Source organism: Taudactylus pleione, unplaced genomic scaffold (genome assembly GCF_031769625.1).
Source record: "Taudactylus pleione unplaced genomic scaffold, aTauple2 ptg000579l, whole genome shotgun sequence".
Taxonomy (NCBI): Eukaryota; Metazoa; Chordata; class Amphibia; order Anura; family Myobatrachidae; genus Taudactylus; species Taudactylus pleione.
The window spans coordinates 3,212,662-3,240,544 of NW_028284981.1; the positions used below are offsets into that span (position 1 = coordinate 3,212,662).

The 27,883-nt window shown below is 46.6% G+C and overlaps 1 long non-coding RNA gene across 1 annotated transcript in view; it reads right to left on the reverse strand.

Moving 5' to 3' along the window:
• Positions 1-1,513: 1,513 nt before the first annotated feature.
• Positions 1,514-27,883, reverse strand: part of LOC148481451 (uncharacterized) — a 35,349-nt gene continuing 8,979 nt past the window's right edge. Inside the window, exons 2-5 of the long non-coding RNA XR_015871905.1 lie at positions 16,233-16,346; positions 6,495-6,559; positions 3,835-3,965; positions 1,514-2,151 (exon numbers count right to left, since the gene is read on the reverse strand). This is a non-coding gene — a long non-coding RNA (uncharacterized LOC148481451). The remainder of the gene's footprint in view (positions 2,152-3,834; positions 3,966-6,494; positions 6,560-16,232; positions 16,347-27,883) is intronic.

The following is a 27,883-nucleotide window of genomic DNA, read 5'->3' on the forward strand; positions in this document are numbered from 1 at the left end:
TAAAAATAGAGATTCTGTATTTTATTCCTATAGAAAGTATTTACATTTTAGTTCATTAATATCTCTGTCAGAAACATTTATATTAGTGCTTCGGACACCATGACCCCCCAGCATATTCTGTGTAATAGCCCCCCAATGTTCTCTCATGAATAAGCATCTGTATATGGTGCAGGGTTGCATTGAACAGGACAGCATAGCATTTGTAAGAGCCTGCAATACAGAAGGAGTAATATGTATAACCCGGAAAGTGGTTACTCACTTGCATTAACGTTTAGGAATCACACGACGTACTCACGGCATTGTTCTGATAGGGATGCTTCCTCGGCTACAGTCTGGCTAGGCCAGGGGTTTCCAACCACGGTATTCAATGCACACTAACAGTCCAGGTTTTAAGGATAGCCATACTTGAGCACAGGTGTCTTAATTAGTACCTCAGTTATTTTGATTTAACCATCTGTGCTGAAGCATGGATATCTCTAAAACCTTTGGAATATCAGAGGTTCCCAAACTTTGTCTTCAAGACACCATGATGGTCCAGGTTTTAAGGATATCCATGTTGAGCACAGATGCTTAAATCAAAAAACTGCTGTACTAATTAAGTCACCTGGTTATCCTTAAAACCTGGACCGTTAGGATACCTTGAGGACCAAGTTTGGGAACCTGTGAAATAGCATCTTAGAAGAACCCATACAAATCAGAGGGGGTCTGGGAATCCCCAAGTTGTGTCGCAAAACTCTTCAGCCGTGTCCTATAAAGTGACAACCTAAGAAATTGACATGGTTGAAATGGTTACGACGACATTGCCTAGCAATCGTCTGTGGAGCATCTTATAGGTCATTCCACAAGCGAGCTAGGAGGCCTATAAGATGGAGCCAGCTTTATCAATTAATGGGAGGTGCCCTTATTACTGAAAATGCTATGCACTAATATTAGGGAACTCAGACTCCCACAGAGCTGTCTCCTAAGACTGGCCATACTGATACATGGAGAATAGAGGATGACTGATACATAGAATGACACTGAATAAGGCTCCTGTATTGTCGGAGCCATTTACCTAAGGACACTGTCCCCACCCTCTTTAGGATTCTCCTGTAATATATTAACAAGGCTCCGGCATGACATTGCACATCATTATTAAAAATACTCTGCAATTAACAGGTTCAAAAACGTATACTGGCCTGGCATAGGGTTAAATTATTTTCATTATTTAATTTAATTCAAATGGAAAAATCTGGGGTTTTCAAACCTAGAAACCTCACGCACTGGCGGTGGGTCCTGGGCAGTACAGACATAGTAGCAGATGTGGTTAACAATAAATATATATATATATAAGCTTGATAATAGTGTAAAATATAGTGACATGTATCAAAAAAGTCATCCAACCACCGGCATTTGTGGGAATGTGATATCTTCTCTTTATACAGCGAGTCTTTTGTCAATTTTGTTTCTAAATAAATATTTATTGAAAAAGTAAATTCTTCATATACAAATAGTCATATATACAGTCCACAACATTAATGTAAGAAGCACGCACATGGATGATGAAAAGACACAGCAACTAGAGACCACAAGAAAACAGAACTGTACTGATATCAGGACGGATTGGCAGCAGTTAGCGTACGGAAGTGGGCAAGGCTAAAATGCATACGGTGCCCTTTTTCTCCAAGCGCCCTAGACAATAGGTGCCCAGTGTAATCAGCCAGTGGGACCGTGTTGTGGTCAGACTTACAATACTGTGAATTTCGCATTGACGCTCATCATTTGTAACACGAGATTAGAATGTTGTAGCCACTTCCTCAGAATGGGTTTGTAGTGTAATTTCAGGCTTATAATTGAATTCTCTGTGCCCTCTGGTCATCCTGAATGACGATAAAGTGGTACTTTTGTATATCGGATCTCGCTCACAGTCTCTCTGTGCTGGCTGGTGACTGATATGGTAATAGGAGTCATTCATACTGTAATGGGGGACGAGAGCATCGCGCACACGGGGATGGTACGTGTTATAGTAAGAGGGAGCCATAGTATAAGACACTGCATATTCCTTCTGGTATTGGACGGCATAGAGTTCGTTGTACAGGGATCTGTTGCTTCTGTGAATGGATTGGCTCTTTGCGCTGTGGAATGCCATCGCTTTCTCAATACTCGGAGCATCTGTAAAATCACATCAAAGAGTTATTCTTCATTCTCTATATAGGATAAATACTCCCACCAATATTCCCGTACAAAATCGCCTCTGCCCTGACCACGTTCCTAATGCTGAAACACCACCCATTTGGTAAGGCCATGCCACGAGATCTGTTTTGGAGCGTCCCATTAAATCTGGCACCGCTTGGCAGGTATGGTGATACTGGCGTTGCTATGTGTGGAAATATCCGCATTGCTGTCATGTTTTGATTACATTTATTATATTTAAGCAACATTATACATATATTGTTTAAAGACAATGAGGGACTTTTGTGGGAATGGTGCACAGGAATTTACTGCAGGGTTTGGACCCGGCTAGCTTACTTCATGCACATGTGCAATTATAGGCTGCCGGAGAGGGATCCACAGCTCCCCCTCCGGGCTAAACTTTTGATGAAGTAGCCACAGGTGACAGGCTACATATGACATGGACTATCGGGGCTCTGAAAGGCTTGATTCATTAATACCCCTTTTCCACCTAAATTCCAGGTCTGACCTGGAGTTGGAACAGGGTTCCTATCCGGATCAGGCCAGGAATTTAGCCAGCGCCGACTCGGGATATTCCCGAGTCAGCGCCGCTCACACCGGAGTCGGGTCTGCATAGGCCCGGCTTTCCCGGCGTGAAAGTTATTTAATCACCAAGCGCCACTGAAGCCGGACCAATCGGCCGGCTTGCAGCGCACTCCAGGTCATCGTGACCCGGAGTGCGCTGTTCTCACAGCAGGGTTTCACGGGCAACGACCATGTTAAACCCTGCTAGTTACCTGAGTTGGATTGCCGGGTCACTCGACCCGGCGATCCAACCCTCTCCCCTTTTACACCAGGGAGCTGCCCGGGTTAACCCTGCAATAAACCTGGGTTTTAGCTTCGGTGTAAAAGGGGTATTAGAGGAGACTGCCTCTGATATTAGAGCTTGCATTCAGTTTTTGGTCATTAGCAATGAGACATAAATGATGGGGAAGCAGCTGTTACAGTATCGTTTTCAGCTGTGATCAGCTTAATAAATAGGCCCCTAAAGCGTGATAATTAAATTAATCTTGCCTGAGCCAGCTTTGTAATGAATGCAGATATACAGAGAAATATCCTTTTCAGAACCTTTTATGTACCTAATTTTACTGAGCAACTCTATAAAGTAAGCTGCCCCCCAGCTGTTGTAGAACTATACATCCCAGTATGCCCTGCCATCATTCTATTTGTCCATGCTAAATCTCAGGGCATGCTGGGAAGTGTAGTTCATCAGCAGCTGGAGGGCCACTAATTGCCCATCCACCTCTGCTTAATATGAAATAAATAGGCATATATACCACTATTTGATCTAATAAGTATACAATACAATACAAGACCTGAAGTAAACCAGGTAAGCAGAAAACAGGACAGTGACACCTAGTGGCTACAATCTAAAAGAGCAACTCCAGGCTTTTTAAGACGTTCTAATGTTTCAAGGGGAAATAGTTACCTTTTCATGTTGCATAATAATCTTTAAAACAAATCGATATAGTGGATTGTTGAGTATTAGTGACACAAAAAAAAATACAAACAAATTCCTTCTTCCAACATCACAGGGGGCCCTGTATCTACTGCTGGGCCCTGTGAACATAAATAATTTTCCGATAGCTAAGGTGTAAATAACAATATGAAACAGAAAGGTACCAGCTTGCTCCTGGGGGGGCGGCCCACTTCCCTTCCTCAAACCTTCCCCGCTGGTGTCGGAGGCGCTGTCATTGAAGTCACTGTCACCTTTCCCACTGTCCTTTGCACTGAACTGCGCCGTCTGTGAACAACTACATGAAAAAGATTTCCATTAGTCAGATGATGGGACACTGGGCCTGAGTCGGCGCTGTGCGCTCTCCACACATCAGCTGCATCTTTGTACGTAGCGGCTGTGCGATAATATGTAAAAGCGGCAGGAAGCGACCTGTAGTAGAAAGACTCCCTCTGCCGGCTTCTCTGATCCACTGCTGCGTCCGAGACGCATCATCAGATCTTCTGTGTGACCATCAATCATCTGAGTAACCCTAGGCTTACTCAGGATGATAATGTATTTCACGCTTTCAGGGCCAGGGAAGCTGCTGCGGCACAGCCAGAAAACGGGACCGACACTCTCCCCCCTCCCCTTCATTTCTGTAACGCTGACCGTTGCCGACCCCCATACGGCTGCAGCACCACATTCCTACTGCGGTTTAGGGGTCACTGCGACCGTCGTGGCAGACACAGATCTTTGCATGCGCAGTACAGATTATGCGCAGATCGGCAAACATCGGAGATGTACGTAAACAATCAGGATTGCATAAAACTCTGAAACAGGTGCTTTCCTACAGCTATCTAAAACCAATTGTACATACAACGCCCCTCATCGTAACACCAGTTATATTCCCTCCATGATTCAGTGTGTAATATAGTGATTCAGCAGTGCACGCTTCCCAATGGTTGGGAATTGGGAATACGGGTCCTGCGTGATCACGCGCAGTTGGTCAGTAGACTGTCAGTGATTGACAGCCTGCCGCCGTTTGTGGGCAGGGAGGGGATGGCGATGGCCTCAGTTTTCTGAAACGGAGGAGGGTCGCCGCCATTGGGGGGAGGGGGGCCAGGATCTCCGTCGGCTGACAGAGATTTCCTGGCCTCTTCCTCTCGTCTGCGGCAGTGAACTTGTTTGACCCCATGGGTCACTTAGCCGACCTATGGGCCTGATTCAGAGATGAACGCAACTGCAAATCGCACGCAGATCGATCGATTATTTGCCATTACGCATGCATCACAGTGCGCGAAGGCAGCTGTGTGTTCACGCAGACCACAGAGGCCTATTGCAGATTGATTGACAGGAAGTGACCGTTTGTGGGTGTTGACAGGGGCTGGTTAGTGAAACGCAGGCGTGCCTGGGTGTTTGACCGCCGCTATGTGGGCGTGTATAAATTAGCCACTACAATTGCATACGCTGCTCTGCATGGCAGAAGAGCTCCCTGGCCTGCGTCATGTCAGACCTGCCACAAGGGCAAAATGGCCGCCAATGACCTTCGATGGTACCGATGTTTAAGTAGGTATGCGTAGTTGTACGCAGGTGAGAAGGCAGCAGTGGGCGTCTTTATGCTCGGGTGATCTTTGCTAACAGCATATTTTTGCAACGGCGTTGCGTACGGAGACGCAGTTGCGGTCGCGTTAGCGTCCATCTCTGAATCGGGCCCTATGATCTCGCAGATTTTCTGATGCAGTGTTGGATAACGCAGCTCGGATAAATAATGCATGCAGAAGGCGTGATGCCTCCTGCTGCATTACCATGATTGCAAGGAGCTTTGCAATTCCATCCTAAGCTGAATCAGGCCCGATCTGAGTTATATGTAGCTTCCTTATAACACCTCCCTCACCGTTACACCAGGTTTCATCTGTGCTTTAAGCTGGTGCCAAACTTTCATATTACACAAGCTTCCTCCGCAGAGATATAACTTATATCAGTACATACACATTCTGGGCTTTTCAGGGAATGTAATGGTAACAAAGTACATTTTAGCATTCTAGAAAATTATACTGCTAATGCTGGGCATACACTATACAATTATCTGCCAGACATCTGTCCAATCTGGCTGGTTGGAATGAAAACCTGGTAATGTATGGGAGCAAATGACAGTCGACCATTTGCTCACAAACACTGGAAAATAGACAAAAATGGTCATTCAAATTGGTTAAAACACATGAATTTAACCAATTTGAACAATTGTTTTTTGTTTGTTTTCATTTTCCAGTGTTTAAGACCATATGATAGATTATCTATTAATAAGTCAATGACAATCAAAGTCAGGGAACAGGGGTAAATTCCTGGGGGTAATGGATGGACAGCCGGGCATGCATATGACATAATATAAAATGATTCATATGCATGCCCGGCTGTGCCGCAGGGAGGCTCTAAGCCGAACGCCCACTGAGATGTTATTACCAGCGGGTGCCCGGCTCCTTCCCTGCAGCGCCGTGTTAGCTGGAGGCTGGAGTTCTCTTCTGAACTCCAGCTTCCGGCTCTCTCCATGCGCACTATGGGAGAGACGTCATCACGCCTCTCCCATAGTTCCGAGGAGCAGCCGGGCGGACAGGACGGCGGCGGATGCAGAAGCGGGGATTAAGGTAAGTGTATTTTTTTGTACAAGCGGCACTACAGGGGCATTATATGGGTACACTACTACAGGGGCATTATATGGGGGCATAACTATATGATTTCCTTCCTTTCAAATCAAGGGGGTAACGTCAGAGTATCTAAATATATTTTGGGGTAAAAGGTAAAAAAGTTCCCTGAGCCCTGATCTAAAAGATCCAAATAGAATGGTTACCTCGTGCTACCGGCCGACTTCTCCTGTGGCCAATCAGTTGTACACGGAGGAGCAGAAACTGAGCTCTGGGACAGAAAAACACAAAGGTTAGTGTGAGTTAAATAAATACATTCCTATTTAAATGGAAAATATAAAATAAATAAAAAAACTAAACCATTTTATTATTACAAACATATTGAGCATTACTATAGCAAAAAAAGTTACAACAGGTCATGTTTTCTGAATGTCATTAAACATGCACAGGTGAGTTATTGTATAATGCAGTGTCAGACATGATCCCAGCTGCTTACACAGACAGCAATCCTGTAAACATGTCCTGTGGGTGGGACTTGTGGACTGGAATTGAACAAGAAAAGCACTGGCTTAAAGTTTACTTACTGCAGCTATATATATCTATATCCAGCAGCATAATGTTAATTGACAACAAGATGCCTGGAAGAGCGAGGAACATGTTTTCATGGTGTCACTAGTTCCAACAAAATTTATATGCTGCATATTGGCAACCTATTATCTTATTCCCATTACAACAAAGAGCAACTCCAATATCATTGCAGATGATTTCTGTTTAGAACATTAAAGCTCCCAGCACATGAATAATCTACACAAACAATGTACCATTATTTAGCTACAATGTTTACTGTAAACTAACTATCCAGTAAAAGGAAAGTACTCACAGATGAAGCTGAGTGGAGGTCTCTGCACTGCCCTCTGCTGGTGCTCACACTGCAGTTCTCTGATTCAGTGCTGAGTGACAGCTGACAGGAGTCAATAGAGGTTGGGTTGGACCCTTTGAGGTCAGTGCTGGCATTGAGCAGCCCTCCTGCCGTCTCTGTCCCAGGTTCTTCCAACTGCTTAGAATGACTAGATCTCTTCTTACAGGAACAGGCCACGAACAAGATGGCGACGAGGAGCAGTGTACAGCCACCTGATAGCACTGCAATGAAGATGGTGGACATGTCCATCTGCTGCTCTCCCTCAGAAGGTTGCATGGTGACTATCTCCAGATTGGATGGGAAGGCCTCAGTGATAAGGAACCTTATGGTTGCATTGCAGAACAAGGAAGGTGTGCCATGGTCATAGACAGCAACCACAATGCTCAAGTCCTTATCTTGCCCTGGGCTAATCCTTCTACTAAGGGAGACCTCCCCACTTTCACTATTGATGGTAAATAGTTTGTGCTTATCGTGCTGTATAGTGTAGGACAATTGTGAGTTATGTCCATCATCTGCATCCACAGCCTTCACCCTCAGCACCAAATAGTTCTCTGGAGCACCAGTTGGCAACAGGACATCAGCTGACCCACTGTCCAGCATAGGGGAGGTGATCTCAGGGGGACTGTCGTTTTGATCAATTATTTTGATTCTCAGCTGAGTGCGAGCTGAGAGTTTAGGGACCCCACAGTCACTGGCCTCGATTTCAAGGTCAATTTCTTTAAGCTTTTCATAGTCCAAAGACCTCACAGCTCTCACTACCCCCGAGTCACCATCAATGGCCACGAAGGTGGACCATGACTGCCCCAGTGTTTTTCCTTCCAGTAATCTGTAAAATACTTTGCCATTTTGCTGAAAGTCAGGGTCTCTGGCAAGTACTGTAGTGATATAAGCCCCGGGGGCATTATTCTCCAGGACAGACACTTCATACAGTGGTTGAGTAAATAAAGGAGCATTGTCATTCTCATCAGTTACCTGGATGGTGTACTGGGTTTTGGTCGTCAGTGGGGGGAAACCTAGGTCTTCAGCCACCAAGGTCAGCTTGTACTCCGCTGTAGATTCTCGGTCTAGAAGTGAGGTGGTGACTATCATGAAGCTGTCCTCGTAGGCTTGTTGCAACTGGAAGTGCCCATGACCATGAAGGATACAGTGGACTTTGCCATTTAATCCAGAGTCTATGTCCGAGGTGCTGATCAATGCAATAAAACTGCCCTTAGCAGCTGCCTCGGTGATGTAGGCTACTCCGTGGTTGCTGGTGGTCAGAGGGGTAATAGAGATCGTTGGGGCATTGTCATTGACATCTATAATGTGCACAGTGACTCTACACGTGGCACTTAGCGGATTAGGTCCAAAGTCTTGAGCCTGGACATCAAACTCGTAAGATTGCTTGGTTTCAAAATCCACCTCGCCATCTAAAGTTATACCCCCTGATTTTGGATTGATTTTGAAGAGCTCACGTACCTCTTGAGACACCTGAGGGCTGAAGCCGTAGAAGATGTCTCCATTCGGACCTTCATCTGGGTCAATTGCGTTGAGGTCCATTAGGAGGTGACCTACAGGAGCGTCCTCCATCAAGTCCACAGTGACAGAGCTCTCTTCAAACGCTGGGCTGTTGTCATTGAAGTCCAGGACACGGACCTTAATCCTCGCACTGCCGGAGAGAGCAGGGCTTCCTCCATCAGTGGCCACCAGCTCCAAAGTGTAGGATGAGCAACTTTCCCTGTCCAGCTCTTTCTTTAGAACCAAGTCTGCATACTGCAGTCCATCTGCTCTGGTCTGTACATCAATGCCGAAGTGGCTGTCAGCTGAGAGGAGATAGTCCTGGACAGAGTGTTGCCCTATATCTTCATCCACTGCTATTGGCAAAGGGATCCTGGTGCCCAAAGAAGCTGCCTCAGAAACATCCAGGTGTATCTCAGTGCTGGGGAAGTGGGGGCTGTGGTCATTGATGTCTCTCACCTCCACTTTCAGGTTAAAAAGTTTGAAATGCTCGCTGGAGAAGCTGACCACGTCCAGAGTCAGGAGACAACTTGGGTACCTTCTGCAGATCTTCTCCCGGTCTATCTTGTGCCCAATGCTCAGCTGGCCATCACTCTCCCGGACCTGGATGAAAGATTTGTTCAACTGCTTCATGAGACGGAATTTAGCAGCAGGACCATCTGTAGTGTTAAACATTGAATGTTCTGATAGGACTGCGATTACTGTCCCAGGTGGTTCTTCTTCATAAGTGTAGAATTTGACGATTTTCCCAAAACATAATGAAGAGCACAGACCCAGCAAGATCACTGCCAGGGTACGAAGCATTCTCTCTGTAGCCTTCATGCTGCACAAACAGCACAGTTATAAGTCCTGGACTCTGTCCTACAGATGTGTGGTTCCAGCTAAGTAGTACAGGGTGACTCAGGACTCAGGAGGATGAATGTGTGTCTGGTCCTCTCTGCCCTCAGGTTACATGGCCATTGATATGCAAATAGGCTTCACACCTCGCCCTCCCTTCCCCAATCTATGCGTCTCCAGGACAAATGGTCACTGATGCTGCACAAATGAAGTTGCTATTAGCAGAGCTCTCAGCTGGGGTCCAGCTAATGTACTGCAGGCTTGTGTCAGAGTAGGATGTATCATATAAGCCATATACACATATCAGGCTCACACAGGAAATGCAATTAGCTGACATTACCAAATAAAGTTGATTAAACTAAATTTGCTCTGACAGTGTGTAAATGTCATTTACATACATCTTATTTCAGCAGCTGTTAGTGGTGAAAATGTCAATGGAGCTAAAAGTAAAATACTTCAGCATAAATCATATATTGACCTTTGTGTGTCTACAAATTTGGCATATAAAACAAGCAAATAATTCTATCATTCCTTTATATTCAGCCACACAGACACCGCTGGTAGCCACACACTACGCAAACGCCACCGCTGGCAGCCACACACACTACACAGGCGCCACCGCTGGCAGCCACACACACACACTACACAGGCGCCACCGCTGGCAGCCACACACACACACACTACACAGGCGCCACCGCTGGCAGCCACACACACATTACACAGGCGCCACCGCTGGCAGCCACACACACTACACAGGCGCCACCGCTGGCAGCCACACACACACTACACAGGCGCCACCGCTGGCAGCCACACACACTACACAGGCGCCACCGCTGGCAGCCACACACACTATACAGGTGCCACCGCTGGCAGCCACACACACTACACAAACGCCACCGCTGGCAGCCACACACACTACACAGGCGCCACTGCTGGCTGCCACACTTTGCACAGGCACCATTGGCAGTCACACACTACCCAGAAACAGCTGGCAGTCACATACTACCCAGGTACAGCTGGCAGCCGCACACTACCCAGGAACCACTGGCAGTCACACACTACCCAGAAACAGCTGGCAGTCACATACTACCCAGGTACAGCTGGCAGCCGCACACTACCCAGGAACCACTGGCAGTCACACACTACCCAGAAACAGCTGGCAGTCACATACTACCCAGGTACAGCTGGCAGCCGCACACTACCCAGGAACCACTGGCAGTCACACACTACCCAGGCACCACTGGCAGTCAAACAAAACCCAGGCACCGCTGGTTTCACATACTATCCAGATACCATTAGCATTCACACACTACCCAGACACAACAAGCATGTACACAGTGTCTGTATTCTGACTAGCGGCATCCAGACTGGCTGTGTAAAAGGAATATATGTATAAACCTTTGGGGTACTGGAAATATTAACAGTGTTTTAACAAACTAACAGAATAATGGGGGAGATGTATGAAGCCCTGAAGCAGTATCAGCGCACGTTATGTGCGCTGATACTGGTTCTCCCCAATGTATGATCAGGGGTCTGGGCGGTAAATGAGCGCCCCTGTCATTATCAACGCTGCTGTCTACAAGATAGCAGCGCCGAGTGGCAGGGCCATGTACGAACGGTCATACCGCATGACCGTTCTGCCGGCTGTAGCTGTCGTTATCGACAGCTACAGCCTAGCGCTAGCCTATCCCCACAGCAGGGACAGCGCTGTCCCTGCTGCAGCTGCTGCCAGCTCCAGGGCTCCAAGCGGGGATCTCGCGATACTTGCGAGATCCCGCGCATGCTCAGTGGAGCTGACCGGGACAGAGACACAACGCATCAGCACTAGGCGGGTAGCGCCGGAGGGGGGAGCTAACGCTCCCCCTCTACGGCCGATGAGATGTTCTTACATCTCATCAGTAGTGCTTCCTGCTTCGCCTCGGTAAAGAGGCGAAGCGGGAAGCGTTATAGCGGCACGGTAAGTGCCGCTATCATACACTACCCCAATGTTTAGTTATTTTTCATAAAATAAGTAAATGACAGTAATATTTATGGACTTTCTCTACATACAGTAAACGGAGCCCGTATGTTTTCCTATCATGTCTGGTGCTGCAGATCCTTTGTGGTGCCTTATTAATAAATGATAATAAAATGATATTAGCTTAGTCAGCCATTTCTGAGAACTCTCATGCACGTAGCTGTAGTGCATCTCCTGACACTCTTCCACCCTGCAAAAAAAAAAACCTGTTCCTTCCCTTCTATGGGAGCATCATTATCATTGGATGCAAGGACAGTCACACACTGGCCTTGCATTCACCTTCTCCTTAATATAAGGTGGTAATATATAGACTCTGTGTACTACCAGCCATCTAGCTGGGTGTTTACACGTCTGCTTCTCAGCCATTTTGTGCCTGGCAAACTGCAGCAAATAAGGCCATCCCAACAAAATGGCCGATATCATATATATATGTGATGATATCTGATATCAGGAAGAAGGCAGATACTCATGCACTAGTTTCCATTGGAAATTCCATGTCCAATCATTGTTAATTATGTTTAAAGTCATTTCCACATTCACAAATATAGTAATAAAAAAGTACCCACGAACGAGTTTAAGAGGTCTATGTACTAAGCCTGGGAGATAAATAAAGTAGATGGAGATAAAGTACAAACCAGTCAGCTCCTTACTGTCACTTTTCAGGCTGTGTATGCAAAATGACAGGAGCTGATTGGTTTGTACTTTAGTGCTCTCCAAAGCTTAGTACATAGACCCCTATATTTATGTATGAAATGGTGAAAAAGGTTGGTAGATGAATAAATATTTTATGTGACTCACGTAAGGGTATAAAAGTTTTACTAATAGCACTAAGTAAGAGGGTAATTGGTAAGCATGGAAAGTTCCGAGGTGATTGTCGCCAGGCCCCTAGGATTTGGGGTTTCCCATATAAGGGCCTCTTCCATGACTAAAATATGATTAAAACAAATGGGATGGTTTTAATGGTGTTTTAGCGTCCTCCTGCTGATGACGTTGTTTAGCAGAGAACCTCACAGTAATTGCAGTAGGAGACATTGGGGGTAATTTAGAGTTGGAGGTACGTCAGTTTTATATCGGTACTGCACATGTGTATTTGGTGCATCAGTGACTGTTCCTCTACTTAAAATAGGATTTGTAAAGGGCTACACAACAGATATTTGTATTTAACTTGTATTCATATTTTTGGATTTGTATCTAATTACAATTTATATTGAAAATGCGACTTTCACATTTATGAATGTAACCCTGTTAAATCAATATACTATTAGGTCTATATGACACTTTTTATTAATAATAATATTACTATTGTGTGCTTATATCGGGGCAGATTCAATTAGCCACGGGGCTTAAAGAGCGGCTAAAGCTCTTCCTGGAGCTATCCAATTACTGTCGCTACCCCGCGGGGTAACTCCACAGCCCTGGGGCTTACCGCACGGGGTTACTCCATAGCTACAGGTACTTAACCCTGGAGCTATGGGTTAACGTGTATTAACTGCAGGATCACCGCTCATGGAAATTGGCCAGTAAAACCCCGAGCGTTAGCCGTGCGGTAAGTCCCTCAGCTAAATGAATCTGCCCCATAGAGTCACCATTTTATGTAGCGCTGAATAGAGAATATTTGTCATTCACCTCAGCCCCTGCCCCACTGGAGCTTACAGTCTAAATACCCTGCCGCACACACTAGCGGTAACTTTGCCAGAATCCAATTAACCTAACAGTATGTTTTTGGAATGTGGGTGGAAACCAGAGCACCCAGAGGAAACACACTCAAGCATGGTGAGAACATACAAACTCCACGCTGATGGTTGGGAATTTAACTTGATCCCAGTGCTGTGATGGAGCAATGCTAACCACTGTGTTTGCATGCTTCTCCACTTTATTATGTCATTATATTATATAGAAGTAGGGTAAGGTCTCTGTTTTTGGACTGCCTGTCCATATTGACGGTGCAGACTAATTCCTCTTTTCCACCAAAAACCCGGGTCCAACCTGGGTTTTCAGACATGGTTCCAACTCAGGTCAGACACCATTTACACAGCACCATCGATCTGGGTTATTCTCAGGTCAGCCCCGTTCACACTGAACCTGGGTCTGCCCTGCTAAACTTGTGAGGTCATAAAAAGTGGGAGGTGACTGCTCCACAACCACCAATCAATTCATTTTAGGCATGATCTAGGTCGAATAACCTGGGTTGTGCCGTTTACACTGCACCATTACCCAGGTCCGACCCTGGTAGCTACCTGGGTTGGATTGCAGGGTCACTTAATCCGGGTTATTTTTCAGAGACCCTTTTACACTGAGCTGTGACCCAGGTAGACCCAGCAATAACCCAGATTTTTGCTCTGGGGTAAAAGGGGTATGAATGATATCATTAGGACAGGGCCGCAACTAGGGGGGGGCTAGAGGTGCACGTGCACCGGGTGCCGGAATGCAGGGGGTGAAAAAGGGCTGATTCACGGTGGCTTGGGTGCTGCAGATTCAGAAAACGGCCATCCATAAATGGCCGCTGCCAAGGAGGAGACAGATGCTAGAGGTCCTTATGGGGCACTAGCCATCCGCATGAACTCTGCTGAAAATGGCCATCCAAAAATGGCCGCCGCCAAGGAGGAGACAGACACTAGAGGTCCTACTGAACCTCTAGTGTCTGTTAGGCCAGCACAAGTGCCGGGAGAAGATGCTGAAAGCTGCATCTTCTCCCGTGAAGCCCCCTGGCAACGAGCATGAAACCCCATAACAAGGAGCATGTAACCCCCTGGCAACGAGCATGTAATCCCTGACAATGAGCAGGTAATTTAAAAGCAATTAGAAGCCTTACTGTGGGGTATTAAATGGTGTCGTGCAAATATGTAAGTGGCACTTTGGTAATAGGCATTACAGTGTGTGGCATGATGTGTAATGGGCATTATGGTGTGTGGAATAATGTAAGTCACTATACCAGGGACGTTTGACTAGTGCACTGCCTTATGGAGGAGCAAGGACAAAATCCAGGTATGGGAAGGGAGGGGGTGCAAAATTGCTGCCTTGCACCGGGTGACAGATATCCTAGGTTCGGCCCTGATTAGGACAGTGTCTGTGAAATAGGTTATTCCTGTCAGGATGACTGTAGGTGTACTACAGGGGAATGGTGTTATGCTACAGTAAGAGGTGTTCATGCAAATATTAGGTAAGTATAGGTGTGTGTAATGAGAAGATCATAAACTGCTTATTGTAATTATTATTCAAGCTTGAAGGGATGTTTGCCCATTAATTACCTATTGTCTGCATCCCCTGAAGTCACTAATCAAATCAATTATAAGTGAATAGGTAATTAGCAGTAATACCTTTAGCACCTACAATACAAAGGCTTCATACAAACAGCAGTTATCTCCTGTCATATGGAATGGGACATCCCAAGCCCGCCCTAGCCTATGGCTCTCCTTACTGGGATCAGTCAGCACCTTCTGTTATTATTGGAGGGGAAAAACACATCAAACTTTTGTGAAAAGTTCACCAACTTTCCCCAAAATGTTTTCCGGGAGGATTACAAATAAATAAGGTGCTATTCATACACGTAAGCGCCATTTGTGTGTCCAACAAACATTTGGTGCAGTCACAACAAAATGCATCTTTTGGGACAGGTTGCTAAACATTAGAGGAAAAACCAGTATAAACCGTTCTCCACAAATTGGCCACAAGTCCTTGAAACTTGAGTCGTACTGCAAAAGGGTCAGATGGGCGGCACATGAGGCCACAGTTTGTCCTGTTGCACAGTTTGTTACAAGCTTTGTTACTGCCGTCCACCAAACTGAGGAAACCCCCCACTGAGCCGAATGTTGTCTCTCAGACATTTGCTAATTTCTCCAATCTGCTGCTAATTTACACCATAAAATTGTCTTTTAACAATGACTGTACGGTCCCTATGCCTTCTATTCTGACCTATGTAACCCAGTACAGGTACAAGTATAAACTGTACTGACTGTTATTACCGTACCCCCCCTTAAATGTTACTGTGTTATTAATATGCCAGGTCAGAGCTCGTGTAGGTAAAGTGCCAGTGTCTCTGTAACATCATAGGGTTCTTTGGGGAATGCGATGCAGCCAAATTTACCAATATTCGGAATAACGCCATCTCAAGATGGCGTTAGCCGCTGTAGCCTATGGGCTACACCACACATGATTAGCTGGTGATGGGATCCTCCATAACTCTCCCCAGCTATGGCACATGTGCAGTCCACGGGACTGCGCATGCGCAGCAGCCACGGCAATGGGACAGGTTCCTTTCGGACCCCATGTCCCTGCATGTCCCAGATGATACATCCGGCCGCTATGATCGCATTTTGCAATGCGATCATGGGCGGTACTGTCATGCCCTGATCGCGTTGGATAAGTGATCATTAATAAATGGGGGCCACAGTGAGATCATCTCCTCACTAGTGTATTCAACTCGTTGCGGCAAAACTCGCTGCGCAGCAGGTCCACAGTGCTCACAAGAGCAGCAGGTCTTCTCACGGGAGATGCTCAGCCGCAGCAGGTCTCTCACGGGAGATGCTCAGCTGCAGATCTCTCACAGTCTTCTCCCTGCGCAGCAGGGACTTGTAGTTTCAAGTTGCTGCACAGCAATGGTAAGACTGCCAGAACATAACAACCGGATCCGGGATTAGGTCACCTCTGCTGCATTCCGGTGACATTTTCTGATACCTGGACTATCCGGAGTAAGGTTCAGTAACGCCGTTCCGGATTACGACATTGTAAAGAAAACTTCTGGAATGGCATTCCAATTCCTGCACGGTCCCCCTTGAAAAACAGCAACACCTAGAATTAAAAAAGAATGTATGAGATACTGGTCTTGCTATAAATGAAACAACTTGAGTCCAGTTTTGAACAGGGTCAATCCAATTACTTGTAATGTACTCACGGGTCATCGCGACAGCGGCCGTGCATGACGGCAGCCCGTATTGACTTAAAAGCGTTTGCAGCCCCATAGGGCTCCGAGCAAAATGAAGTGAATTTGGGCTCGGAGTGGGCCACGAAGGGTACGAGGTGCCAGTCCGTTGTCGGCATTTTAATGCCTTTGCAATGGCAACTCGCACCCTTCGCATATAATTGGATTGACCCCTAACAGTATTCTACTTTACTCATTAAACATACACATTACTACATTAAATACATATACACTATTATATAATAAAGCAGAGAGTTCAAAACAAAGACAACAGAATACACAAAATTGTATGTAAATAAAAAAAAAAAACCTAGTGACGTCAGACTAGGATATAGCAGCAGTAATATAGAATATATAGGATATAGCACCTATAATTATATGTCTACAACTATAGGTGCTCTAAGTGGGTGCAGTGGGGCACTTGCAGGGGTGCCACGTGTTGGTGGTCCAGGACCACATCAAATTATTTATGCAGTGTGATAGGTAAAACCAGCGATAATGGCTGCCAATCATATAATGTATGGACAAACAGAAACACCACCCTGTCCACCATCACATAGCTGACCCTAAGGATGGCCGCTCAGTACATTGTACTTTATGTTTTTTTTCTGATCGTCTCAATGAGAAACGTTTGGCCTCGTGTTGCCATGACAACAATACTGATACTCTAGGGCGCCGTGATTCAGGAGAGTTTGGGAACCACTGGTCTATAGTATATTTAAGGAACACTAAAGTGATTATGCCACTAAGAACCACCTATACTTATATAACACAAAAGACTCCATGCACACATCAGAGCTACTTACATGCTGTTTGTATAATAACTTTGTCTTTAGTCAGTACATAAATTGTTTAAAACTTGAATGACTTTGAAGCCTGTACACACTATTTCCAGCACAAAAAGAGGTGAAGTCATGTAAATCAGAATACACCGAAACAAAGGGATACAAGTGTGATATTTAATTACCTCCCTGTATAAACACAGCACTGTACACATCATCATGATTAAAGTGCATTTGTGTTTTGTAGACTGTGAACAGTCTAGAATCAGTCAATGAGCCAGCAGGGGGGGTGGCGGTGGTCAGGGGGGCCTGGTTGTATATTTTGAGATAATACACAGACTACATACCATATGGGGGCAGATGTACTTAGCTCTGGAAAGTGATAAATTGGAGAGTGATAAACTACCAACCAATCAGCTCCAAGCTGTTATTTTTTTTCTAACAGCCTGTAACATGACAGTTAGGCTGGTAGTTGATCACTTTCCAGAGCTTAATACATCTCCCCTATTTAAATGTGTGTATTTTTTGTGTATTTTATCTCACAGATGAAGCAGAAACCCATTCAAAAATTTCTAACGCCAGCGTTATGTGGACAAAATTATTATAATACCGGTCATATTCTTATGCACAGAAATGGATTCTGTATTGGTTTTTTTTTACGTAATCTATTTTTTATTAAAACAACAAAATACAGTTGCGAGTATTTTTTAGTTATGATCATCTTTAACAAGAAACAAATTGACAGAAGAAATAAACCCAGTTCCGTTGATAGGCCCTCAGTGATCTTTCCCTAGTTACAGACCCTTCAGTCCAAGACGGGATGCGTCTGCATTGTGTATGTCTCTGTACTGCTTGGTTTCGGAGCATGCGCAGAGCGAAAACACACCAGATATGCTCTGCAAACAGACTTGCATTCTCTGCATCCACCCCTCTGCAAAATGACTCTGTGATTTAGGGAATATCTTTCCAGTCTATATATTACCCTATGTTCCTCTATGTCCCTGTTTATCTGGGGACATAGAGGAACTATTATTACTATTATCATAGTAATAGAGCATGCTCACTCGTCCAGCAGGAGAGCTTGGCGGTACAAAGGAAGATAACCCAGGGGAGAGCGCAGTGTACGCTGACCGCCTGACTTCCAGAGCCAATGCTCAATGGGGGAATAGATGGAAACATTTTGAGCAAGCCACACTTACCATAAGGATCAATGGTCCCTTTTGAAATTTCCATTGAGTTGCAACCTGAGCAGACGCAGTGATGTCACTAGGGGGGGGGGGGGGTGCGGACTCTGGTATTTTGGGGGGTATATTTACTGAAGTGCAGGTTTTTAGAAGTGGAGTTGTTGCCAATCAGATTCGACTTATCATTTATCTAGCACCTTCTCGAAGATAATAGCTAGAATCTGTTTGGTTGCTATGGGCAACATCTCCACTTCTAAAAACCTGCACTGTAGTAAATATACCCCTTGGTGTCACCCCCTCAGAGAGTCAGGGAGCAGCTCCCGGAGCACTGGGAAAAGCCCCAGCATGACGAAGATGGGGGCGTGACACCTGGTTACACTCCCAGACTGGTGGAAATTAGGGGGAGTGGTCTTGTGATCACGAGGTCACACCCCATTTTGCATATTTGAGGGTGGAAGGTGCCGCACCGGGTGTCACCACTCGTGACGACTCTGAGCAGAGGAGCAACATTATTATTCTAATTATTATCTTTTATCTATAAGGTGCCACCGGGGTTCTGTTGCGCCGTATAAGGGGATACAATTGCAACAGGACACATACTGTAGCCTGAACACCTGTATGCATGCATCTATAGACTGCTACAAATATTCAAACACTAATAGTCTGATTCTAAGTCGCACCCGGCAGCACCTATTGGCGGTCGCCCATCTGTGAATTTATAATGCAGCTACAAACTCCTTCCCCTGTAAACATCTGTGCGCCCAAATGCGCAATACCACGCCCATTTTTAGCGGCTGTTTGCTATGATACCGATTGGTGAGTCCTTAGACACCAACGGTCGCACCATCGAAATTTGCACGAGTCCTATGGCAGGTGCCCGTGTCTGACCACAGCCTGCTATGCCTGGGGCTGTGGGTCTGTGAACGCATTCACTTCAACTGACACGCCCACGACACTCCCATAACGCCCACTGGGCAGACCTTTTTTGCATGCACTAGCCACCTCCCAGTCAGGATCGCCCAACACTTTTCCACCACATTTCTGTTACCATTTTTGCCCCGATTGCAATAGCACCTTCGTATTACCTTCTTATTACAATATTTTCAGAGCTTGAGTGTGGTAGCATTTGTCAACTTCAGATGGCGAATGCTCCCGCTTGTGGATCGCAACCTATGAGAAGGAGGTCCGGGTTGCGAAGAGTATCCTTTCGGATCCCTCCGCCCCTGTCCGTCTCCTTCCGCCGGACATTGGGGCTCTTGTGCGCATGCATGACCATGCGCACTCCTGTCACTGCTCCGAAAAGAAGCAGTGAAGCCGCTCGCCGGGACAGCAGATTTTACATCAGCTGTCACCGCGCCGGAGCAATGATGAATTGCTCAGAAAATCTGCAGCGAGTTAGAATGTAATTAACATCATGAATAGGCCTCCAGATGTTAGACAGAAAATAGGTTGACAGGGACAAAAGGTCGACACACTAAATGTCGACATGTAAGAAGACGCGGGTTTTTTTTCTAACCCTAATCGTCACCCTAACCCTCCCCTTGGTGCCTAACCCTAACCGTTGGGGTAGGTGCCTGACCCTAACCCTCCCTCCTGGTGCCTAACCCTAACCCTCCCCTTGGTGCCTAACCCTCCCTCCTGATGCCTGACCCTAACCGTCCCTTCTAGTGCCTAACCCTAACCTTCCCTCCTGATGCCTAACCTTAACAGTTTGGGTAAGTGCCTAACCCTAAAAAACAAACGTTTCGACCATTTCCGCATCGACCATTTTCCTGTCGACCATTTGTAGCTGTCAACCTTCTTACATGTCTACCTTTAGTGTGTCAACATTTTGTCCTTGTCGACTTATTGTCTGTCTAACATCTGGTGTCTACCTAGACATTATGTACCTTTTTACTGTAGATCTATCACCCGGATTCCGATCTGAGGTGATTCCGGAGTTTATGCCATGTTAGTCACGCACCCTCTTCCTTTTCTCCTATTGAAAGCAGAATCTACTGCTTCATATTAATTTAGACAGTGGCAAACCCACCAGGTTGCACACCCAAAACCAGCGTAGAACCACTGGGTAAAACTCAGGGGGGCCAAAGTAAATTATTTGCTGTGGAGCCCCTAAAAAAATCTCAATCTAGCGTTGCTGGTTGCTATTGGTTACTTACAGCACATTTCTGCACATTGTAACATTATAAATTAAGCATCAGTGTGGAAAAATTAAGCTGCACTGTAGGTGAGAGCAGTGGGTACGGCCACCACAGGGCCTGGAGGTGAGGAAGGCCCCAATAATGTTTATCCAGGGCCCCACCAAAATGTTGCTGTCCCTGGCTGACTGTATGATGAAGCAAGGGAACATTCTGGTATATTTGTTTCTCATCAGCCTAAAAACGATTTAGTCAGCTCTAGTTTTATTATTATTATTTTTATATCAACTCCCATTTCCTATTTGTTATCTGATCTATCTTACTCTGTAGCTAAAGATCTGAGCTTCACACCTCTCCATCACCTAGGCAAAGGTGGCTGATCACATACAGTCCAGTTGGCTCATGAAGTCACACTTGCTGCATTTGGCCCATGACAACACATGGTGGAGAATGGCAGCAGATGGGTGCAGGGAAGTGGCAGCTTTGGCACCTCTCCCTGGGAATCCCTCCCCAGACTCTCCTCTGTGTTGCCTGCTGCACATAGTGACATTTATCTGATCAGGACTTTATTAGCCAAGTGTCTCCTGCAGCTGTCCCTGGCTTCCCTTATCTCCTCTATCAGACCTGTGTGTGTTCTATTAGCAGATGCCAGAGCACCCTGAGCAGATGTGGGCCATCACCCTGCCCTGCCAGGAATATCAGCTTGTGTCATCTCTGGATAGGATTATACATCTCCCCTATCACTGTCTCACTGATAGCAGTGACTGATGATTGCGGAGTCAGCCACAGAGGTGTTATGTTAATCAGGTCAGGCAAATGGTGATCTTATCTGAGCAATAACACAGGCTTTGTAATCTGACATTATGGCTTCATAAATGTTACCAGGGCCTTAAAAAAACATTCTCCATTCATGTCCCATTCACATTACTGTGTGCTGATTGGCTAATAATGGGCACCCATGATGCGATAACACAGGCTATACTGGGTGCGTGCGTGTGTAGGGGGTTCTGACAGATCTGAAGACCTCACTCAGACCCGCTCGCTCGTTGCGTATGCAAATTTGGGAAGGCAGGCGATCGCACGGCAAGGCATTAGCACGCCCACTATGTCTTGGTGTGCGATCGCATTGTGTATGCGGACGCCCACCAGCTTGTCTTAAGACGCCCACTTGCGCACGTCATCTCAAGGAAGTGTATGTAACCATCGGTACCATCTAGTACTATCGGATGCGATGGCAACGCTTATGGCTGACCATGCCCTACCGCAAGCACTTCAGTGTAAAATCCAGCCAGGTGACGTGTACAATGACGCTGTCTCTATATTATGCACGCCTCTGAAATGGCGTTGAGACGCTCAGGCACGCCTGCGTTTGCACCTCCAATCCCCAGTTTCTAGCGGCCAGCCCCTGCCACCCACAAACGGCTTCTACTGTCACTCACTCTGCTGGGCAGTCTATGCACAGCGAGCGAACGCTTCCCGATCTCTCGCACTGGTTGTCGCACGCGCACTGCAATGCCTACGCACCATGCGAAAATCGGCTGGCTATGAGCGAACGCATCCTTGCGAGCGAGTCTGAATCAGGTCCTAAAGCCGCATACACACTAGACGATAAATTGGAAGATATGAACGATAACGATATCGTTCATCGCGTTCAATATCGTCTAGTGTGTATGCAAGATATCGTTAACGAGGCGCGCTCCCGCAGATCGTTAATGATATCTTTCATCGCCCGTACTTGCAGGGCACCCTGACGATATCGTCAGGTTGTGCATGTTCAGGGATGAGGGAGGGTGCCGTCACCGAACGATATTGTTAAAGATATCGTTCAGTGTGTTTGCTCAATGTCGTTAATGACATTGAGCCCGGCAATGCAGGGGAAACACTTAACGATATCGCTCATGGAGTGTGTATGCGGCTTTACCCCTTGAAAGGGGGTTGGTGCATCTGTCAATACTAATGATGACACTACAACAGTCAGCGAGATAGGTTTGCACGTTTCATTGCTGCGTGTATGAGTAACACCACTTCCTAAGCACAGTTGTTAATCGCCAGTCTAAACTGGCCACACATCTAAAGATTATCTGTCCAACCAGCCAACTAGTTGATTGGTTGGAATGAAAATCTGGTAAGGAATACAATCAGCAATTTGCTCCCAAAAGCTGGAAAATGGACCAAAACTGCTATTTGAACAAATAGTTTAGATCAAACATTTAACAAACTTGTCTAAACGACCATTTTCATCTGTTTTCTGGCATTTAGGAGCAAATTGCTGATCATCAGTTACTCCCATACGTTACCAGATTTTCATTCCAACCAATCAACAAGTTGGCTGGTTGGATGTAAGTTGGTCTAGTGTGTGGCCAGCTTTACACTGCGTGACTTGGTCATGTCCCTTACATTGAATGGCTAATCCTTCTTCTCCAGTGCTTATTGGCAGCACAAGCTATTATTACATGAGCCCCTTTAATTGTCCCCCTGGTGGACCCATCATGCCCCAGATATTTACACGGCGTAATAGTCTCATTACATTCTATTTTAGTAATACCTGTGCCTGGTGCTTTTTTTCCCCTATGTTGCAAGGTTTGTAGTAGCTTCCATACTCCGGACAAGTCTTCAGATTCTTAAATTATGAATTTCTGAATTTATTGAATTGATTTATTCCTGTTTAACTATAAGTTATAAGAATTCAAAATTACACCACAAAAAAAAAAAAAGAGGTGATGTTACGGAGTACTGACCAGTATCATCAGAAAAAAAATAAAACCATCTTTCCCTGGCGCGCAGAGTGGAAGCATGGACAGCGGCTGTGGCAGAGATTTCAGACTTGAGGGAACTTAGGGGTCTATTCACTAAGCCTTGGAGAGAGATAAAGGACCGCATTCAGAGTCGGTCGAAGCGGCCGCACGGTCGTACGGGAAAAGGGGCCGGATATGCAAATGATTCTCTCGCAAGTTGCGTCCCTAAGTTCGGATCGGTAGCTGGCCGACCAAGGGGAGGTAGCGTCCGGAAGACAAAAAAATACGCCCCCTTCTCGTACGCATTACACGTCATCTCCGGGCATATAAGGATTAATCGAGACCATCGGGAACCATCGGCACTGGTCGTAGAGCTTAAGGTTGACCATACCCTCTCTTAAGCTCTACGATCATGTCAGTGTAAAAACCTCCCATGTCACATGTGCCATGACGCTACTTTGTTAATTATGCACTCCCATAAACCGTATGCACTCCCATAAAACGCAGTTCGCATAATTAGGCACGCCTGCGTTTGGATCTCCACTCCCCCGTTTTCAAGCACCTTCCCCAGTTACCACTCACAAACGCCTCATTCTGTCACTCAAACTACCGACCTGGCTGTGTTCAAGGAGAGAGAAATTTCTGATCGTAGCGGCTAGTTTGCGCACGCGCATTGCGAACTTTACGCATGCGCAGTTTAGCGAACATCGGTGGCGTACGACCGTGCGGCCGCTTCGACCGACTCTGAATGAGGTCCAAAGTGCCAGCCAACCAGCTCCTAAAAGTGAGTACACACCTGACTGATATATCTGCAGATCGACTGATCGGTATACTGTGCAGAACATATGTTCTGCATACAGACGGCCCGATTCATCGTGGCTGACGTCACAACTGGGCAGGCACTTACGTGTGCCCAAACAGCTGACCTGTCAATCACCGCCGGCCCATGCAGCAAGTGTTCCAGGAGTCGGCTGACCGCCTGTACAGACACCATGATGCACCAATATATTGGCAGATATATTGGGCATTGGCTGTGTTGCACACCCGTGATATTTCTGAATGACGTCGTTCACGGACATATGGCTGGTACACACAATATATCGTCCGTTCAATTGATCGGCCAATATGACGGCCACTATGTGCCGAGCATTACTGTCACTTTACAGGCTGTGTTCAAACAATGACAGTTAGGAGCTGATTGGTTGGTACTTTATCTCAGTCCACTTTATCACTCTCCAAGGCTTAGTACATCTACCCCTTATAGCCTTTTTCTCCTTGTCTGGGTATCCTGAGGCCGGGTGACTTCATTTTCCTTATCAAAAAGGTTTCGCTCAGAATTCGGTAGCTCAGAATTCGGTAGGTGCCAAAACGTGAGAAATGTAAAATGAAGAGCTCTGCAATACATGACGTCAGGGAATCCTCAGCCAGGATCGCGTTGCTGACAGGATATAATGAGGGTGATGATAGGGATCATTCTATAACTCTATTATCACAGACATTTGGTTACGTGCGGAGTTAAATAGAAAAGCATTATTATTATTAGAGTAACACGTGAATGTTATATTGCTTTGTGCGTGACAGATATGACAGCACCGTATCCTGCATGTCGTGTGTTCCATAGAACATGCCTGCTGTCATTGTAGTGGGTGGGCATCAACAGGTCAATGCACAAAGAAATAGATCAAAGGTTTTTTTCACCTTAGGGGGAAGGAGGTGGGAGGTTTTCCCACTATGCTGGTAAACACTGTACTCACACTCACCAACTGCTGGAAGCCACCGGAACGCCACAAGTCACTAGCAGTAACCTGGTGCCAATGATGTTCCAGTGTTCATCTGTGTGAGGCTACGTATAAACAACACAATAAATACTCTACTGGGCAGGACCAGGCGCAAAATTGAACGCAAGTCCGTTTTCCAGATGATCTTGGGATATTTAGTAACTGCATGTGCTCCATTTATTAATGATCGATCTGGGCGCGATATCAGCACCCATGATCGCATTGCAGGATGCGTTTATAGCGCCCGTATGTACTAAAGGTCACACGCAGGCACAGGGGCTCTGAAAGCTACAGACCACACGTGTGCGGCGGCCATTGCTGAGGGGGAGGGTTCCTAAGAACCCACCTGCGACCTTGCGAAGCAAAAAAACATCCCGCGCATAAAGACGCAGCATCGGTCACAATAATCGAATTTCTGAGTGACCCTACAGTCGTGCAGAATGTTCGCGTGAAATGCCGGAGCCACTTTCACTGCATACAGGATCGGAGATACAGGTTGTGACCCGCCCTGAAAACGGTTTTGACGTGCCTGCGTTCTTTGTCGCCAGTCCCTGTTACCACCCACAAACGCTACCTGACGGTCAATCACACTGTGGGTTAGACAGTCGCTGTGAGCGACTAGTGTGATGTCACTTGGCGCGTGCACCGTGCGACCCAGACGTAGGCGTAGATTGCCGATTATCGCTCAGTTGCATAATCGTAGGAATAGCGGACATCTCTGAATCGGGCACAATGTCAGGCAATGCAAAATCTATGATAACACTTACATGTAAGTGGGTGGATCGCTGGTTTTGTTATAAATGAGCTGCTCTCTGTCTATTATTCATCAGCATTATCTGCAATATCCTCACCCAGTAACGTAGGAGAAAGGGCTTACACGTCACAGCTCTAGGATTTATTGCTTTCTTCTGCAAACAAATATCTGAGCCTGAAGGGAGACAGTACAGGGCTGATGCTGAGGAGCAGGGACAGTGGTCGTAGTTGGGCTTGGGTATAAAAATTCCATAGTGTCTAGATAGACGCTCAATAGATCGACAACAGATGGTAGACAGACAATAGGTCGACAGGTACAAATGGTCGGCAGGTACACAAGGTCGACACACATATGGTCGACTTAAAAATTGTTGATTTATTTTGTAATTTAAGACTAATCATTACCCTCCCCCTAGTGCCTAACCCTACCCATCCCCTTCCACAGCCTAAACCTAACCCTCCCCCAAGTGGCTCACCCTAACCATCCCCTTCCACAGCCTAACGCTAACCCTCCCCCTAGTGCCTAACCATCCCCTTCCACAGCCTAACCATAAACCTCTCCCAAGTGCCTAACCCTAACCATCCCCTTCCACAGCCTAACGCTAACCCTCCCCCTAGTCCCTAACCCTAACCATCCCCTTCCACAGCCTAAACCTAACCCTCTCCAAAGTGGCTAACCCTAACCATCCCCTTCCACAGCCTAATGCTAAACCTCCCCCTAGTGCCTAACCATTCCCTTCCACAGCCTAACGCTAACCCTCCCCCAAGTGGCAAACCCTAACCATCCCCTTCCACAGCCTAAACCTAACCCTCCCCCAAGTGGCTAACCCTTACCATCCCCTTCCACAGCCTAATGCTAAACCTCCCCCTAGTGCCTAACCCTAACCATTCCCTTCCACAGCCTAACCCTAAACCTCCCCCTAGAGCCTAACCCTAACCATCCCCTTCCATAGCCTAACGCTAACCCTCCCCCAAGTGGCTAACCCTAACCATCCCCTTCCACAGCCTAACGCTAAACCTCCCCCTAGTGCCTAACCCTAACCATCCCCTTCCACAGCCTAACCCTAAACCTCCCCCTAGAGCCTAACCCTAACCATCCCCTTCCATAGCCTAACGCTAACCCTCCCCCTAGTGCCTAACCCTAACCATCCCCTTCCACAGCCTAACCATAAACCTCTCCCAAGTGCCTAACCCTAACCATCCCCTTCCACAGCCTAATGCTAACCCTCCCCCTAGTGCCTAACCCTAACCATCCCCTTCCACAGCCTAAACCTAACCCTCTCCCAAGTGGCTAACCCTAACCATCCCCTTCCACAGCCTAATGCTAAACCTCCCCCTAGTGCCTAACCCTAACCATTCCCTTCCACAGCCTAACCCTAAACCTCCCCCTAGAGCCTAACCCTAACATCCCCTTCCACAGCCTAACGCTAAACCTCCCCCTAGTGCCTAACCCTAACCATCCCCTTCCACAGCTTAACCATAAACCTCCCCCAAGTGCCTAACCCTAACCATTCCCTTCCACAGCCTAACGCTAACCCTCCCCCTAGTGCCTAACCCTAACCATCCCCTTCCACAGCCTAACGCTAACCCTCCCCCTAGTGCCTAACCCTAACCATCCCCTTCCACAGCCTAACGCTAACCCTCCCCCAAGTAGCTAAACCTAACCCTAGCCTAATCCTAACCCTCCCTCTAGTGCCTAACCCTAATCCTCCCCCTGGTGCCTAACCCTAATCCTCCCCCTGGTGCCTAACCCTAATCCTCCCCTTCCACAGCCTAACCATAAACCTCCCCCAAGTGTCTAAACCTAAACACTTCCTCTAGTGCAGGGATGGGGAACCTCAGGCCCAGGGGCTGTATAAGGCCCCCGGAATCATTTGGTCTGGCCCTCTGAGCTTTTTTCTGATAGGCACCCTGCCATCCAGGTGAGGCTATAATGACACCCTGCGGCCAGAATCTATGTAGCAGTGCCGCCCGGAGCGTCCTTATCATGCTTCAGACTGTCACACTGCTGCCCTTACAGCTCCCTGGAGCATCCTC